We start from the raw sequence: 15,903 nt of genomic DNA on the forward strand, positions 1-15,903 counted from the left end.
TCTGTGGAATTCATTGCCACAGGTGACAGTGAAGGCATTAGGTATACTTAAAGCGGAGGTTGATAGATTTTTGATTAGTAATGATGTCAAAAGTTATGGGTAAAGGAGGAGAATGGGGTTGAGAGGCATAATAAATCAGCCATAATGAAATGGCATAGCAGTTTTAATGGCTGAATAGCCTAATTCTGTTCCTTATGGTCTTAAGGATGATTTTGATCCAATAAATATTATTATTGTGCCAAACCCTAATTTAAACTAAATTCATAACTTGCAACCTTCCTGCACTTATTATATAGTAATATGAATCTACACAACAGAAATGCATGCATACAATGGTGATATTAAGGATAATGTGAGGCTCATTACACATCAAGTGTGACACGGTAACACAGCGGTTAGTGCAACGCTTTACAGCAACCAGTTGTAAGATCGAGGTTTGATTCTTGTTGCTGTTTGTACGGAATTTGTACGTCCTTTCAGTGACCATGTGGGGTTCCTCCAGGTGCTCTGGTTTGCTCCCGCATTCTAAAGGCACACGGTTCGGATTAGTGAATTTTGTGCATGCTACGTTGGCACTGGAAGTGTTTTGACACTCACAGACTGCCCAGCACAATCCACGCGGATTAGACTTGGAGCAATCAATGTATTTCATTGTATGTAACAAATAAAGCTAATCCTTCTTTTCTTTCAAAACAAAAGTATTGAATTTTAGTAGAAATAAATTAGGGACATGTTCTCAAACCAAAATTAAATCTGTCAAATCAATTTTTCCTTTTTAATATTGTTGTACTGTTTGTAGCCAATGAATATAAAGACCTGTGCGAAAATTACGTCCTGTTGTCCAGAAATGTAAATTCCTTGTCGTCTTGTTATGCATAATTCCATTCTGAAGTTGGTCATGCATCAAGAAAGAACTTAAAACCAGTATTTTCACCATTTCCACCAGGAACTGTTGTAAATTTAATAGACCCTCATCCCAATCCCCATCTTCCAGGGAATTGCAAGATAATTGGTGTCTACTTGCTTCACGCTGAAAGTATTTAATCACAGTGATGTTATTTTAAACCTAGCTTGGATGAAATTGCCCACAATTTTGCTCACAAGGCTGCCAGGTTAAGGCCATTGGATTTATTTGCTAATGGACAGAAAATAACTGTGAGAACTTAACTGAACTAATCCAGTTCCCATAGCGAGCAATGCTTCACAGGATATCTCTGTGGATAGAGATCGATTGGCAACCCTGTGCCCAGACTGCAGGATATATCCAGTAGCATTCAGTCAATTTGCCTTGTATTGACTTAGAAGAAAATACGGTAAAAAGGTTTCACCCTCTATGCTTTGAGCTGTAAAAGCTGGTTCAGCTTCACGAATATTTGAACAAGTATTGCACTGTCACCTCTCTTTTTTCTGTAAACTGAATGTTTTATTTGTTTAGTGAAACTGTCTAACGATACCTCTTGCTTCGACGTTTATAACTAAACAATATCTAGAATCTCTCATCCCAAGCTTGGCTTTACTGACAAACCAAAATTATTTTAGACCATAAGGTATAGGAGCTGAATTTGGCCATTTGGCCCATCAAGTCTGCTCTACCATTTCATCATGGCTGATGCATTTTCCTTCTCAGCCCCAATTGATCTTCCCAAACCTTTTCATGCCCTGACTAATCAAGAATCTAACAACTTCTGCCTTAAATATCCCCAGTGACTTGGCCTCCACAGCTGTCTGTGGCAATGAGTGGAATTCCACAGATTTACCACTCCCAGGATAAAGAAATTCCCTCTCATCACTGTCCTGAATGGATGCCCCTCTATTCTGAGGCTGTGTCCTCTGGTCCAAGACTTCCCCACCTCAGGAAACATCCTCTCCACATCCATTCTGTTGAGGCCCTTCAATATTCGATAAATCATTTTGTGAACATCTTTTGAAACCACTGCAATATCAGTACATCCTTTCTTAGATAAGGGGCCCAAAACTGCACAAAGTACTCCAAGTGAGGCCTCACCAGAGCCTTATAAAGGCTTAACATTAGATCCTTTTATATCCTGGCCCATAAGATCATAAGACCACAGACAAAGGAGCAGAACTAAGCTATTCAGCTCCACCATTCCATCATGACTGAACCTGGATCCCACTCAACCCTATACACCTGCCTTCTTGCCACATCCTTGATGTCCTGACTGATCACGAAATGATCCACTTCTGCCTTAAGTATAATCACGGACTAGGCCTGCACTACGGTCTGTGACAGAGCATTCCACAGACTCACTACCCTCTGGACGAAAAAACATTCCTCCTTATCACTGTTCTAAATGGTGGCCCCTCAATTATGACACTGCATCCTCCAGTTCTGGATACCACAGTCATTGGAAACATCCTTTCCACATCAATCCTATCTAGTTCTTTTAACTTTTGGTAAGTTTCAATGAGAACACCTCCCCCCCACCACCAAACTTCTAAATTCTAGTGAGTACAGGCTCAAAGCTGCCAAACGCTCCTCATATGTTGACCCTTTATTCCTGGAATCATTCTCTAGATGCTCTCCAATGACACCCTTTCTGAGATATGGGGCTCAAAACTGTTAACAATACTCCAAGTGTGGCCTGACTAGTGCCTCTTAAAGACAAGTGCTCAGCATCTTCTCCTTGGTTTTATATTCTATTTCCCTTGAAATAAATGGCAACATTGCATTTGCCTTCTTTACCACAGACTCAACCTGTAAATTAACCTTCTGGGAGTCTTGCATGAGGACTCTTAAGTCCCTCTGCACCTCTGATGTTTGAACCTTCTTCCCATTTAAATAATAGTCCGCACTATTGTAACTTTTACCAAAATGCATTATTATACATTTCCCAGCATTGTATTCCATTTGCAACCTATTTGCCCAGTTTTCCAATTTCTGCTGCAATCGCATTGCTTCATCAGCACTATCTACCCCTCCACCTATCTTTGTATCATCCGTAAACTTTGCCACAAAGCCATCAATTCCATTAACCAAATCATTGACAAACAATGTAAAAAACAGTGGTCCCAATATTGACGCCTGAGGAACAACACTAGTCACTGGCAGCCAACCAGAAAAGGCCCCTTTTATTCCTACTATGCATCTACATGAATCGATCATGGTGCGCTAACACTACCATTGCTGACACTTATTGCTCTGCTGACCTGGAATACCTGATTATTAAGTGCAGACCTTTTTATCAACCACGAGAGTTTACATGCACCATTGCTGTCGCAGTTTATGTACCACCAGATGCTACTGCTAAAGTAGCCATGAAAGACCTCAGTGTCACTATTAGCAAGCTGCAGACATTGCATCCAGACGGAGCCTTTATTGTCGCTGGGACTTTAATCATTGTAACCTACGTACCGTGCTTCCAAGATTTTACCAAAATGTATCAGGCACCACAAGGGGAAATAAAACCTTAGATCATGTCTACACAAATGTGGCTGACGCTTACAAAGCCACTACCCTCCCCCACCTGGGTCAGTCCGACCATCTTTCATTGTTTCTGCTTCTCATGTATAGCCTGGTCATTAAACATGTGAAACCCACAATGAAGACTATTAAGATCTGGCTGGAGGGAGAGACTCTGCTCTTCAGCACCAATTCCAGCACACAGACTGGAGCGCGTTTGCTGCCCATGCCACCACAGACTCTCAGATTAACATTGATTTATACACCAACTCTGTCCCTGAGCACATCAACAAGTGTGTAGATAGAGTGACATCACAAAAACACATAAAAGTTTTCCCCAATCAGAAACCATGGATGAACAGAGAAGTTCACCTCCTGCTCAAAGCCAGAGCTTCAGCCTTCAGGTCCGGAGACCGGGAGGCTTACAGCTCGGCCAGGGCCAATCTGAGGAGGGGAATCTCTCAGGCTGAGCACATATACAAACAGAGAATTGAGGAGCATTTCAACTCCTCGGACCCCTGGCGCACGTGGCATGTCATGCAGGTCATTATAGACTTCAACCACCTAGTACTGTGCCCCCTCCCAGCTCTGCTTCCCTCCCTGATCAGCTCAATTACTTCCACGCTCGCTTTGATCGAGAGAACAAGGAGGTCACCCTCAAAGCGGATCTCCCACCTGGTGAACTGTTTCACTCACTTTCCACCTCCGATATTTGCGCCACTCTGAGCAGGGTGAATGTACGGAAGGCATCTGGTCCGGATGGAATACCTGGCCACGTGCTCAGAGTCTGTGCAGGGCAGTTGACCAGGGTCTTCAGAGACATTTTCAATCTGTCCCTGGCACAGGCAGTTGACCCCACAAGCTTCAAGATTGCCACCATCATGCCAGTGCCGAAGCATTCCACTGCCACGGGCCTGAATGACTTCCGCCCAATTGCACTCACCCCCATCATTGCAAAGTGCTTTGAGAGACTGGTTCTATCACATCTGAAATCCTGTCTGCCCACTACCCTGGACGCCCATCTATTTGCCTATCACACCAGCAGGTCAACAGAGGACGCCATCTCCACGGCACTTCACTCTGCCCTGACCCACCTGGACAGTCCCAGTCAGAACTTTAGTTCGGCATTCAATACTGTGATCCCCTCCAAGCCGATCGCCAAACTTCGCCAGCTTGGTATCAGCTCATCCCTCTGCAATTGGACTTTGGACTTTCTGACTAACAGACCCCAATCAGTTAAGTTAGACAACCCCTCCTCCTCCACTCTCACCCTGAACACCGGCGTGCCTCAAGGCTGTGTGCTGAGCCCACTTCTGTACTCCCTTTTCACCTATGACTGCGTTCCTGTACAGGGTTCTAACTCCATAATCAAGTTCGCAGATGACACCACCATGGTTGGCCTGATCAGAGGGGATGACGAGACGGCCTTCAGGGATGAGGTGCTGACAACAACCTGGCGCTTAACACCCAGAAGACCAGGAAGATCATTGTGGACTTCAGGCATGCTAGGAACCACACTCACGTCCCCATCTACATCAACGGAGCCGTAGTGGAGCATGTATCAAGCTTCAAATTCCTTGATGTCCACATTTCCGAGGATCTCACCTGGTCCCTGAACTCCTCCATCCTGATCAAAAAGGCGCAACAGCGCCTTTATTTCCTGCAGAGCATCAAGAAAGCTCACCTCTGTCCCAGGATACTGACGGACTTTTACCACTGTACCATTCAGAGCATACTCACCAACTGCATCTCAATGTGGTAAGGCAATTGTCCCGTATTGGACCGCAAAGCACTCCAGCGTGTGATGAAAACTGCCCAGCGGATTATTGGCGCCCAATTGCCCACCATTGAGAACATCTACAATAAACGCTGCCTGAGCAGGGTGAAAAGCATTATCAAGGATGCATGCACATGAATTCATTGTCAATATAGAAATTTGATCGCAGAGTTCATAGATTGTTGAGCGTGTGATGTCAGGTTCCTGTACCATGGTAGCGATGAGAAGAGGGCGCATCCTGGATGACGTGAGACTGAATGAAGGATGCTACCAATTTGAGACATCACCTTTCGAAGATGTCCTCGATGCTGTAGAGGCTAGTCCCCATGATAGAGCTGTTTGACTTTACAACTTTCTGCTGCTTTTTCTGATCCTGTGGAGTGGCTCATTCATACTAAAGTGTGAAGCAACTAGTTACAATGCTCTCCAGGGTACATCTGTAAAAACTTGTGAGAGTCCTTGGTTCTATACCAAGTCTCCTCAAACTCTGAAGGAAATACAGCTGCCATTTTGCCTTCTTTTCAATTGCATCATTATGTTGGGCCCAGGATAGACCTTCAGCAAAGTTGACACCTAGGAACTTGAATCTGCTCAAACTTTCCACTACTGATCTCTCGGTGAGGACTGATATGTATTCCTTCATCATCTCCTACTAGAACAACACAATCAATGCCTTGGTCTAAAGGATACTGAGTGAAATATTGTTGTTGCAACACTTCTTAATCGGCCAATCTACTTCAGTCCTGTATCTCTCCTTGTCACGATCTGAAATTCTACCAACAGCAGTTGTGTCATTGCCAAATTTATAGAAGGCAAAAGCTATGCTTAGCCATAAAGCTATGGGTATAGAGAAAGTAGAGCAATGGGTTAAGCACTCATCCTTGAGGTTTTCCAGTGTTGATTGCCAGTGAGGAGGAGATGTTATTTCCAATCTGCACTGACTGTGGTCTCCCAATGTGGAAGTCAAAGATTTAGTTGCAGAGGGAGGTACATAGGCCCAGATTTTGGAGCTTTTTGGTTAGTGCTCAGGATATGATGGTGTTGAATGCTAAGCTGTAATCAATATGCTGCAGCCTGACGTAGTTATTGCTATTGTCCAAGTGATCCAAGGCCGAGTAGAGACCCAGTGAGATTGCATCCACTGTAGACCTATTGTGATGATAGACAAATTGCAGCAGGTTCATGACCTTGCTTAGGTGATTCTAGCCATTACCAACTTCTCGAAGCACTTCATCACAGTAACTGTGAGTACCACTGGGCAATAATCATTGAGGCAGCTCACCTTGCCATTCTTGGTCACTGTTGAAGCAGGTGGAAATCTATGACGGCAGCAGTGAGAGATTGAAGATATCTTTGAACACTCATTCAATTTGTTTGCCACAGGTTTTCAGTTCCCTACCAGGTGCCCCATCAGGGCCTGATGTCTTGCGAGGGTTCACCCGCTTGAAAGATTTTCTGACTTCAGCCTCCAGGACAGAGGTCACAGGGTTACCAGATGCTGCAGGGATTCGCACAGGTGTAGTTTAATTCTCCCTTTCAAAACCTGGGAGTGAAGCAACACTGCCATTCATGATGTTAAGCTTCATCTTTTAGGAAGTAATGACCCTCAAACCCTGCCAGAGCTGACATGCATTCAATTCCATTCAGAATGTTTTTTTCACAATTAAGATAGACTTCCATAAGCCATACCGGGACTTCCTGCATGGTTCTGGATTATAGGTCTTGAATGCCACAGAACTAGTCTCTAGGGATTGCGAATCTCCGCGGCTTTTTGTTTGGGTATGTTGGAATGCTCTTGAAGTCACACAGGTCTCGATGAGTCATTCAGACTCAAAGATGAATCCCTGAATATTGTGCAGTCAACCGACTCAAAGCAATCCTGTAAATACTCCTCCACCTCCCTTGATTCCTCCTTAGTCCTCACCATTAGTGTTGTGGTCTTGGTCTTTGCCTATATGCTGGGAGTAGAAGTATAGCCAGGTGATCGGACTTTTCGATGTGTGGGTTAGGGATGGCACAGTAAGTATTCTTAATGGTGGTTGGCAGTGGTCAAGTGTGCTGGCTCGTCTGGTTTCATAGGTGGTATGTTGGTGGTAGTTGTTCGGAGATTTCTTTAAGAGAGCCTGTTTGAAACCACCCACAATGATAGGGAAGACATCAAAATACATTGTTTTGTGATGCTGAGCACAGAGCTCTGCTCCTCCAAAGCATGCCTGACAGTGGCCAGGGGTGAAATGTACACTGCAACCGGGAAGATGGTAGAGAACTCCTGACGCCTTGTGGATTCAGCTTCAAAGTTTGGTTCTGGGATCATTCCTTGTATCAAGGCTCAAAGTAAATTTATTATCACCGTATCTATATATGACTCATTTTCTGGTGGACATTCGCAGTAGAACAAAGAAATACAATAGAATCAATGAGAGACAACACAAAGAATATCAAACAAGCAATGTGCATCAAAGACAAACTGTGCAAATACAAGAACAAACAAGCAAAGCAATAAATAATACTGAGAACATGAGTTGTAGAGTCCTTGAAAGTGAGTCTATAGATTGTGGCATTGGTTGAAAGTTGAGGTGAATGAAGGTATCCACTCTGGTTCAGAAGCCTAATCATTGAAAGGTAATAAATGTTCCTGAACCTGGTGCTGTGGGACCTATAGCTTCTGTACTTCCTTCTGGATAGCAGCAGTGACAAGAGAGTATTGATTCAATGGTGGGTTCTTGATGATGGATATGCATAGGTTTGCACTAAATAGACTCCATACATTGAAATTGATTTGCGAATTAGAAAGTACAATCTTTAAACACTTGCCTTTATGTCAGCTTTTGTAATTGTCATTTCCTTTCAATTCCTGCTCCTTTAAAAGGGGGAAAAATTACTGGTTTGAACTTTAGTTTACCTCATTTCACTTTGTCTTCACACCAGTTATTTCCTACTTATTTATTGATTCTGATCACTTGTGCAAAGTGTCTTGGGATGCTTACAACATTAATAGTGCAATGCAAGGCAAGTTACTTTGGAGCTTATTACATAATGTCTGTTGAAAATGTGATTCAGGATTGAAGAATCCACTCCGATGAGCTCATGGTCCCTCTGTTAAGGCATTTAACCAAATTACTCTTTATTTATTGATGTATGTATTATGCTTCTCGAAGCATTATTCAATGTAAAACTGACCGAGTCCCCATTCCTGCAGTGGTCAGCATCACAGGAGACACATTAACTGCTTGCAACATCTCACTGTAAGCAGATTGAGCCTGACAGCTTCCCACACAATGGACGATAATTTTGTTTTGTGAAACAGCTTGTAATATTTTCATAGATACAAAAGAGAAATGTAACAGGGACATAAGTGACTCCAGATGCTGAAATCAGAATCAGAATCAGGTTTATTATCACTGGTATATGTTATGAAATTTGTTAACTTAGCAGCCGCAGTTCAATACAATACATAACTACTGGTAATTACCGGCAATACCAGTAAGTCATTGGATGTATTTAAGGAAGAGATTGATAGGTATCTGCGTAGCCAGGGCATCAAAGGTTATGGTGAGAAGGCAGGGGAGTGGGACTAAATGGGAGAATAGATCAGCTCATGATAAAATGGCGGAGCAGACTCGATGGGCTGAATGGCCCACTTCTGCTCTTGTCTTATGGTCTTATGGTCTTATAATATAGAAGAAGAAGAAAAATAATAATAATAATTAATAAATAAATAAATTACAGTATATGTATATTGAATAGATTAAAAATTGTGCAAAAAGCTGAAATAATAATTATTTAAAAAGTGAGGTAGTGGTCATGGGTTCAATATATCCATTTAGGAATTAGATAGCAGAGGGGAAGAAGCTGTTTCTGAATTGCTGAGTGTGTGCCTTCAGGATTCTGTACCTCCTACCTGATGGTAACAGTGAGAAAAGGGCATGCCCTGGGTGCTGGAGGTCCATAATAATGGACGCTGCCTTTCTGAGACACCGCTCCTTGAAGATGTCCTGACTACCAAGATGGAGGCGACTACATTTACGACCCTTCACAGCTTCTTTCAGTCCTGTGCAGTATCCTCCTCATACCAGACAGTGATGCAGTCTGTCAGAATGCTCTCCATGGTACCATCTATAGAAGTTTTTGAGTATTTCTGTTGACATACCAAAACGCTTCAAACTCTGAATGAAGTATAGATGCTGTCTTGCCTTCTTTATAACTGCATCGATATGTTGGGACCAGGTTAGATCCTCAGAGATCATGACACCCAGGAACTTGAAACTGCTCACTCTCTCCACTTCTGATCCCTCTATGATGATTGGTATGTATTCCTTCGTCTTACCATTCCTGAAGTCCACAATCAGCTCTTTTCTCTTACTGACGATGAGTACCAGGTTGTTGCTACGACACCACTCAACTAGTTGGCATATCTCACTCCTGTACACTCTCTCGTCTCCATCTGAGATTCCACCAACAACGGTTGTATTATCAGCAAATTTATAGATGGTATTTGAGCTATGCCTAGCCACACAGTCATGGGTATAAAGAGAGTACAGCACTGGGCTAAGCACACATACCTGAGGCGCAGCAGTGTTGATCGTCAGTGAGGAGGAGATATTACCACCAATTCGCACAGTTTGTAGTCTTCCAGTTAGGAAGTCGAGGATCCCACTGCAGAGGCCCAGGTTTTATAACTTCACAATCAGGATTGTAGGAATAATAGTGTTAAATGCTGAGCTATAGTTGATGAACGGCATCCTGACGCAGGTGTTTGTGTTGTCCAGGTGGTCTAAAGCCGTGTGGAGAGCCATTGAGATTGCATCTGCCGTTGACCTATTGTGGCGGTGGGCAAATTGCAATGGGTCCAGGTCCTTGCTGAGGCTGGAGTTCAGTCTAGTCATGACCAACCTCTCAAAGCATTCCATTACTATAGGTGCGAGTGCTACCAGGCGATAGTCATTAAGGCAGCTCACATTATCCTTCTTAGGTACTGGTATAATTGATGCCTTTTTGAAGCAAGTGAGAACTTCTGCCTGTAGCAGTAAGAGGTTGAAAATGTCCTTGAATACTCCTGCCAGTTGGTTGGCACAAGTAAGTTTTCAGAGCCTTACCAGGCACTCCATCGGGACCTTCCACCTCGCGAAGTTTCATCCTCCTTAAAGACAGCTTAACATCACCCTCTGAGACTGAGATCACAGGGTCACTGGGTGCAGCAGGGACCTTCATAGCTGTAGTTATATTTTCCCTTTCAAAGCAGGCATAGAAGGCAATAAGTTCATTTGGTAGTGGAGCATCACTGCTATTGGGTTTCACTTTGTAGAAAGTAATGACTTGCAGACCCTGCCAGAGTTGTCGTACGTCTGATGTCACCTCCAACCTTGTTTTAAAATTGTCTCTTCACCCTTGCAATAGCCATCGGTAAATCATACCTGCTTTTCTGGTACAGACCTGGGTCGCCAGACTTGAATGCCACTGATCTAGCCTTCAGCAGACGACATAATTCCTGGTTCATCCACGGCTTTTGGTTTGGGAATGTACTGCTAGTCTTTGTAGGCACACACCCATCCACACTGGTTTTAATAATGTCGGAAACAACTGTGGCATACTCATCCAGGTTCGAAGATGAATCCCTGAATACAGACCAGTCTACCAATTCAAAGTAGTCCTATATGTGCTCCTGTGCTTCTCTTGTCCATACCTTCTTGGTCCTCATTACTGGTGCTGCAGTCTTCAGTCTCTGCTCAGGGAGTAGAAGTACAGCCAGGTGATCAGACTTCCTGAAATAAGGGTGTGGAATAGCACAGTAGGCAGTCTTAATGGTGGTGTAACAATGGTCCAGTGTGTTGTTTCCTCTGGTATTGCAAGTTGATGGTAATTGCTTAGTAATTTTTTTTTCAGACTGGCCTGGTTAAAACCACCCAAAAATGATGGTGAAGGCTGTTCCATGCATGTTGATCCCATTGCTCAGTTCATCTAAAGCCTGATTGACATTGGCCTGAGGTGGAATGTATACCACTACCAAAATGACCCTGCAAATCTCCTGTGGGAGGTACAAAGGACAACACTTATCTGCAAGATATTCTAGATCTGGTGAGCAGAATTGGGACAACACTGATATATTTGTGCACCAAGAAGAGTTGATTATGAAGCACACTCCCCTACCTCTGCTTTTAAGAGAACCTTAGCGTATTTATAACATAACCAGTGTACTCAGGCCTGCTGGACCCAGCCAGTGATTCAGTTCCATGACAGTCCTTTTATAGAACATAGAACATAGAACAGTACGGCACAGTACAGGCCCTTCAGCCCACAATGTTGTGCCGACCCTCAAACCCTGCCTCCCATATAAGCCCCCACCTTAGATTCCTCCATATACCTGTCTAGTAGTCTCTTAAACTTCACTAGTATATCTGCCACCACTGACTCAGGCAGTGCATTCCACGCACCAACCACTCTCTGAGTAAAAAACCTTCCTTTAATATCCCCCTTGAACTTCCCACCCCTTACCTTAAAGCCATGTCCTCTTGTATTGAGCAGTGGTGCCCTGGGGAAGAGGCGCTGGCTATCCACTCTATCTATTCCTCTTATTATCTTGTACACCTCTATCATGTCTCCTCTCATCCTCCTTCTCTCCAAAGAGTAAAGCCCTAGCTCCCTTAATCTCTGATCATAATGCATACTTTCTAAACCAGGCAGCATCCTGGTAAATCTCCTCTGTACCCTTTCCAATGCTTCCACATCCTTCCTATAGTGAGGTGACCAGAACTGGACACAGTACTCCAAGTGTGGCCTAACCAGAGTTTTATAGTGCTGCATCATTACATCGTGACTCTTAAACTCTATCCCTCGACTTATAAAAGCTAACACCCGATAAGCTTTCTTAACTACCCTATCCACCTGTGAGGCAACTGTCAGGGATCTGTGGACATGTACCCCGAGATCTCTCTGCTCCTCCACACTACCAAGTATCCTGCCATTTACTTTGTAAATTACTCTATAATCTGTCCTGTTGGTGTACAGTAAATGTGGAATAATTGGAAAAAAAAGGTATTCAGCAGGTCAAGCAGCATTCACGAATGGGGCTGGACAGTCAACTTTTTTGGTAGAACGTCATGAAATGTAATTGTTTGTGTAATGTAAGGCAAAGGTAGCAGTACTACATAAGGTGCCAAATTCAGTGTTATAGTGAGCAGAGTCTCTTGAAGACAATGACCTAGAAATTTTAGATGGGATTAGATTCGCTTTATTTGTCACATGTTCGTTGAAACATCGAAACAGACAGTGAATTGTGTCATTTGCATCAAATCAAATCGGCAAGGATTGTGCTGAAGGCAGCCTGCGAGTGTCACCAAGCTTCTTGCACCAATGTAACATGCCCACAACTTACTAACCCTAACCCTCACCGTGTGTCTTTGGAGTATGGGGAGAAACCGGAGCACCCAGAGGAAATCTATGGAATTATGGAAAGAAAGTAGAGACTCCTTGCAGGCAGCGACAGGAATCAAACTCTGATCGGTAATTGATAGTTAGCATAATCACTGTAAAACAAAGGTTCTATCTGCTACACTACCATGCAGCCCTCTTTGAAACAAACAGCCATGATGCATGGGTTTCTTCCACCACTGATGCTGCTCGACCCGTTGAGTTACTCCAGCATATCCCTTGTTGCTCTAGATTTCAGCAACTGCAGTCTCTTGAGTCTCCAACCTAGAAATGTTGGCATGTTTTAAAATACACAGAAAATGGAACTGCCTAGGTATCTGTAGTACTTCTGTATGAGGCCGCAAAAGGACTTCTTCCTGATTTGTATGACCTCAGCCCACCCAGGCAGGAAGTATGAACATAATCTCTCCTTCACTGTGATCAAAATCTCTCCTGATGCTTTAATTCTGCTTCTCTCTCTGTAGCCTCTGCATGCCCCCCTGAGCTTTCCTGGCACTTCCTGTCTTTATTTCAAATTCTCAACATTAACAAGCTCTTGCTCTTGCAGAGTTTCTCAAACTCTTACCACATTCTCGACAATCACAAAGAACATTTTTTTTAAAGAAATCTTTGTCCTTGTTGCAATTAAGAAGCTGACAAATTAGATCTGAATTTATTTATTAAGAGATGGAACACACCCTTCCACCATATCCTAGCAATCTACCTATTTAACCGTAGCCTAATCACAGGACCATTTACAATAACCAATTAACTTACTAACTGGCACATCTTTGGACTATGGGAGGAAACTGGAGCACCTGGAAGAAACCCAGGCATTCAGGTGGATATAGTTAAAACCAGATTATGCCAGACGTGGCAGGATAAAGCACTTCAACATTCTAAAAAAAATAAAGAATAAGGATTTTAATTAAGAACTACTCCATTCAAATCTTATGAATCAAAAAATGACTGACACTTTACATAATTGAAGAACTATATTAAAATAAATTATTTTAATAAATGAACATGTAAGTACAGTGCATGTACTGCTTTATTAATAATTTTGACTCTAGAATTTTTAGTTTTGCTGTTTTTTTATCATCCTTTATTTATACAGGTTAATGATCCCATTGACAGACTATACAGAGCAAATATGAACACATGGACCAGGCTGTAAGTTAGTTCACATTTTGAGGGCACTACTTTCAATGCATTGATCAGTGTTATTGCTTACATAATAAATTATTCCTCTATGATTCCTCCCAACCACAGAGCTCATCTACATGAAATGCTGTCATAGTAAAGTAGCATCCATCATCAAAGATCCTCACCACTCAGGCCATGAACTTTTCTCACTACTGCCATCAGGTAGAAGGTAAAAGTGCATCAGGACTTGCTCCATCTGGTTCAAAAACAGTCATCAACCACAGGTTCATGAAAAAAAAGAGGATAACTACATTTATCTATTGAGATATTCCCTCAACAGATGATCTCACTTTAAGGACTCTTTTTCTTGTCATTTCATGCTCTCGTTATTTATTGCTATTTATTTATATTTATATTTACGGGGCGTATGGGGTGTCAGGGAGGGGTAGCACCTCTGATGGGGGAACATGCCGCGTCCTTTTCAGGGCGGTTAGTCCACCTTTGGTCCCCACCTGGCACTCAGCTCTCACCTGTGGCTCCCCATAGCTGTTTGCATGCGACAGCGGCCACACCCCGGGCAACGGCTTCGACAAGCCGGCTAAACCAGGTGAGGGTAGCCAACGGGTCTCAAACCCCCGGTGAGATAGGGAGATGTCTATCTCAGCACATGAAGACAGATTCTGGCGGATTGAGCGGACGAGACCAATGGAAGGTCCAACAGTCAAGAAGGCGGTCTCTGCAAGTGTCATGGAACGTGTAGAGCAGGACAAGACACAGAAGACATCCTGGTCATCCACTGCGCCTAGTCCCATCTCCAGTCGTCGCGACTCTGTTTTGCCACTGGATGCAGGTGGGAATTGGGAAGAGAGTGTGAGGCTGACGCTGCACAATTCTCCCTCACTTAAATCCAAATCATGCACTAGTCTCAACACCATCAATGGTGTCGAGGTCTTCATTGATGATGACGATGGACGAACAAGAAGAATTTATATTTACATTTGCACTGTTCACTGTCTTCTATGCTCTACTCGACCCTTCATTGTTACTACTCTGTAGATTTCCTGAGTATACCCACAAAAAAAGAATCTAAGGGTTGCATGTAGTGACATATATGTACTCTGATAATAAAATATACTTTGAACTTTGAACTTTGAAAGTATTCTTATGTGTGATTAATTCAAAAAAACAGCGAACAATGGGATCTCAGTAAATTTTGGGACCATTTCCAAATGCTTTCAATCAATAGTGTTTCATTAATTTTGGGCAGCACGGTAGTGTAGTGGTTAGCACAATGCTTTACAGTACAGGTGACCCGGGTTCATTTCCTGCCACTGCCTATGAGGAGTTTGTATGTTCTCCCCGTGACCACGTGGGTTTCCTCCGAGTGATCCGGTTTCCTCCCACAGACCAAAGACGTACTGGTTGTTAGATTAATTGTGCATTGTAGATTGTCCTGTGATTAGGCTAGGATTAAATTTGGGTTTCACTGGGCAGTGTGGCTCAAAGGGCTGGAAGGGCCTATTCCACACTGTATTTCAATCAATAAATCAATCAATAAGTAAGTGAATGGATGAATGATTAAGTATGGAAAGGAAATAAACAATATTCTTGAACCACTGTAAGTTTTCAGATTCCGGAAACATAGCAAAAGATATTTCCTGAGGCTTCTGCACTTAAAGGCAAACAGCTCTCAGCACTTCAAAGAAACTTATCCTTCACCATTTCCCATACTTACCCTAAATTTATAAGTGCACAGTCAAAGGTCATCAGCTTGAGCGTATTTCCCCTGTGCACATCTCTGAACAGAAATATATTTCCATCAATATTAAACTGTGCTAATGAGTTGATATACATGCAATAATTAATAGCATATTACTTTCCCCTGATTTGTTTAATGTGTACAGTGAAACAATATTACAAAGAATAAGAGACATCTTGGGAATCAAAGTTGGCGGTGAAAACATCAATAATTTCAGATACGCAGATGACGCCGTGTTAATTGCAAGTACGGAGGAAGAACTACAAAACTTAATTGATATAGTTGTTGAAGAAAGTGCAAAAATGGGTCTATCTATCAAACACAAAAAGACAGAATGTATGGTGATATCCAAAAAGAAGGAGAACCCTATCTGCAGGCTGAAAATAAACAGGG

This window comes from Mobula birostris, chromosome 1 (assembly GCF_030028105.1).
Source record: "Mobula birostris isolate sMobBir1 chromosome 1, sMobBir1.hap1, whole genome shotgun sequence".
Classification (NCBI taxonomy): Eukaryota; Metazoa; Chordata; class Chondrichthyes; order Myliobatiformes; family Myliobatidae; genus Mobula; species Mobula birostris.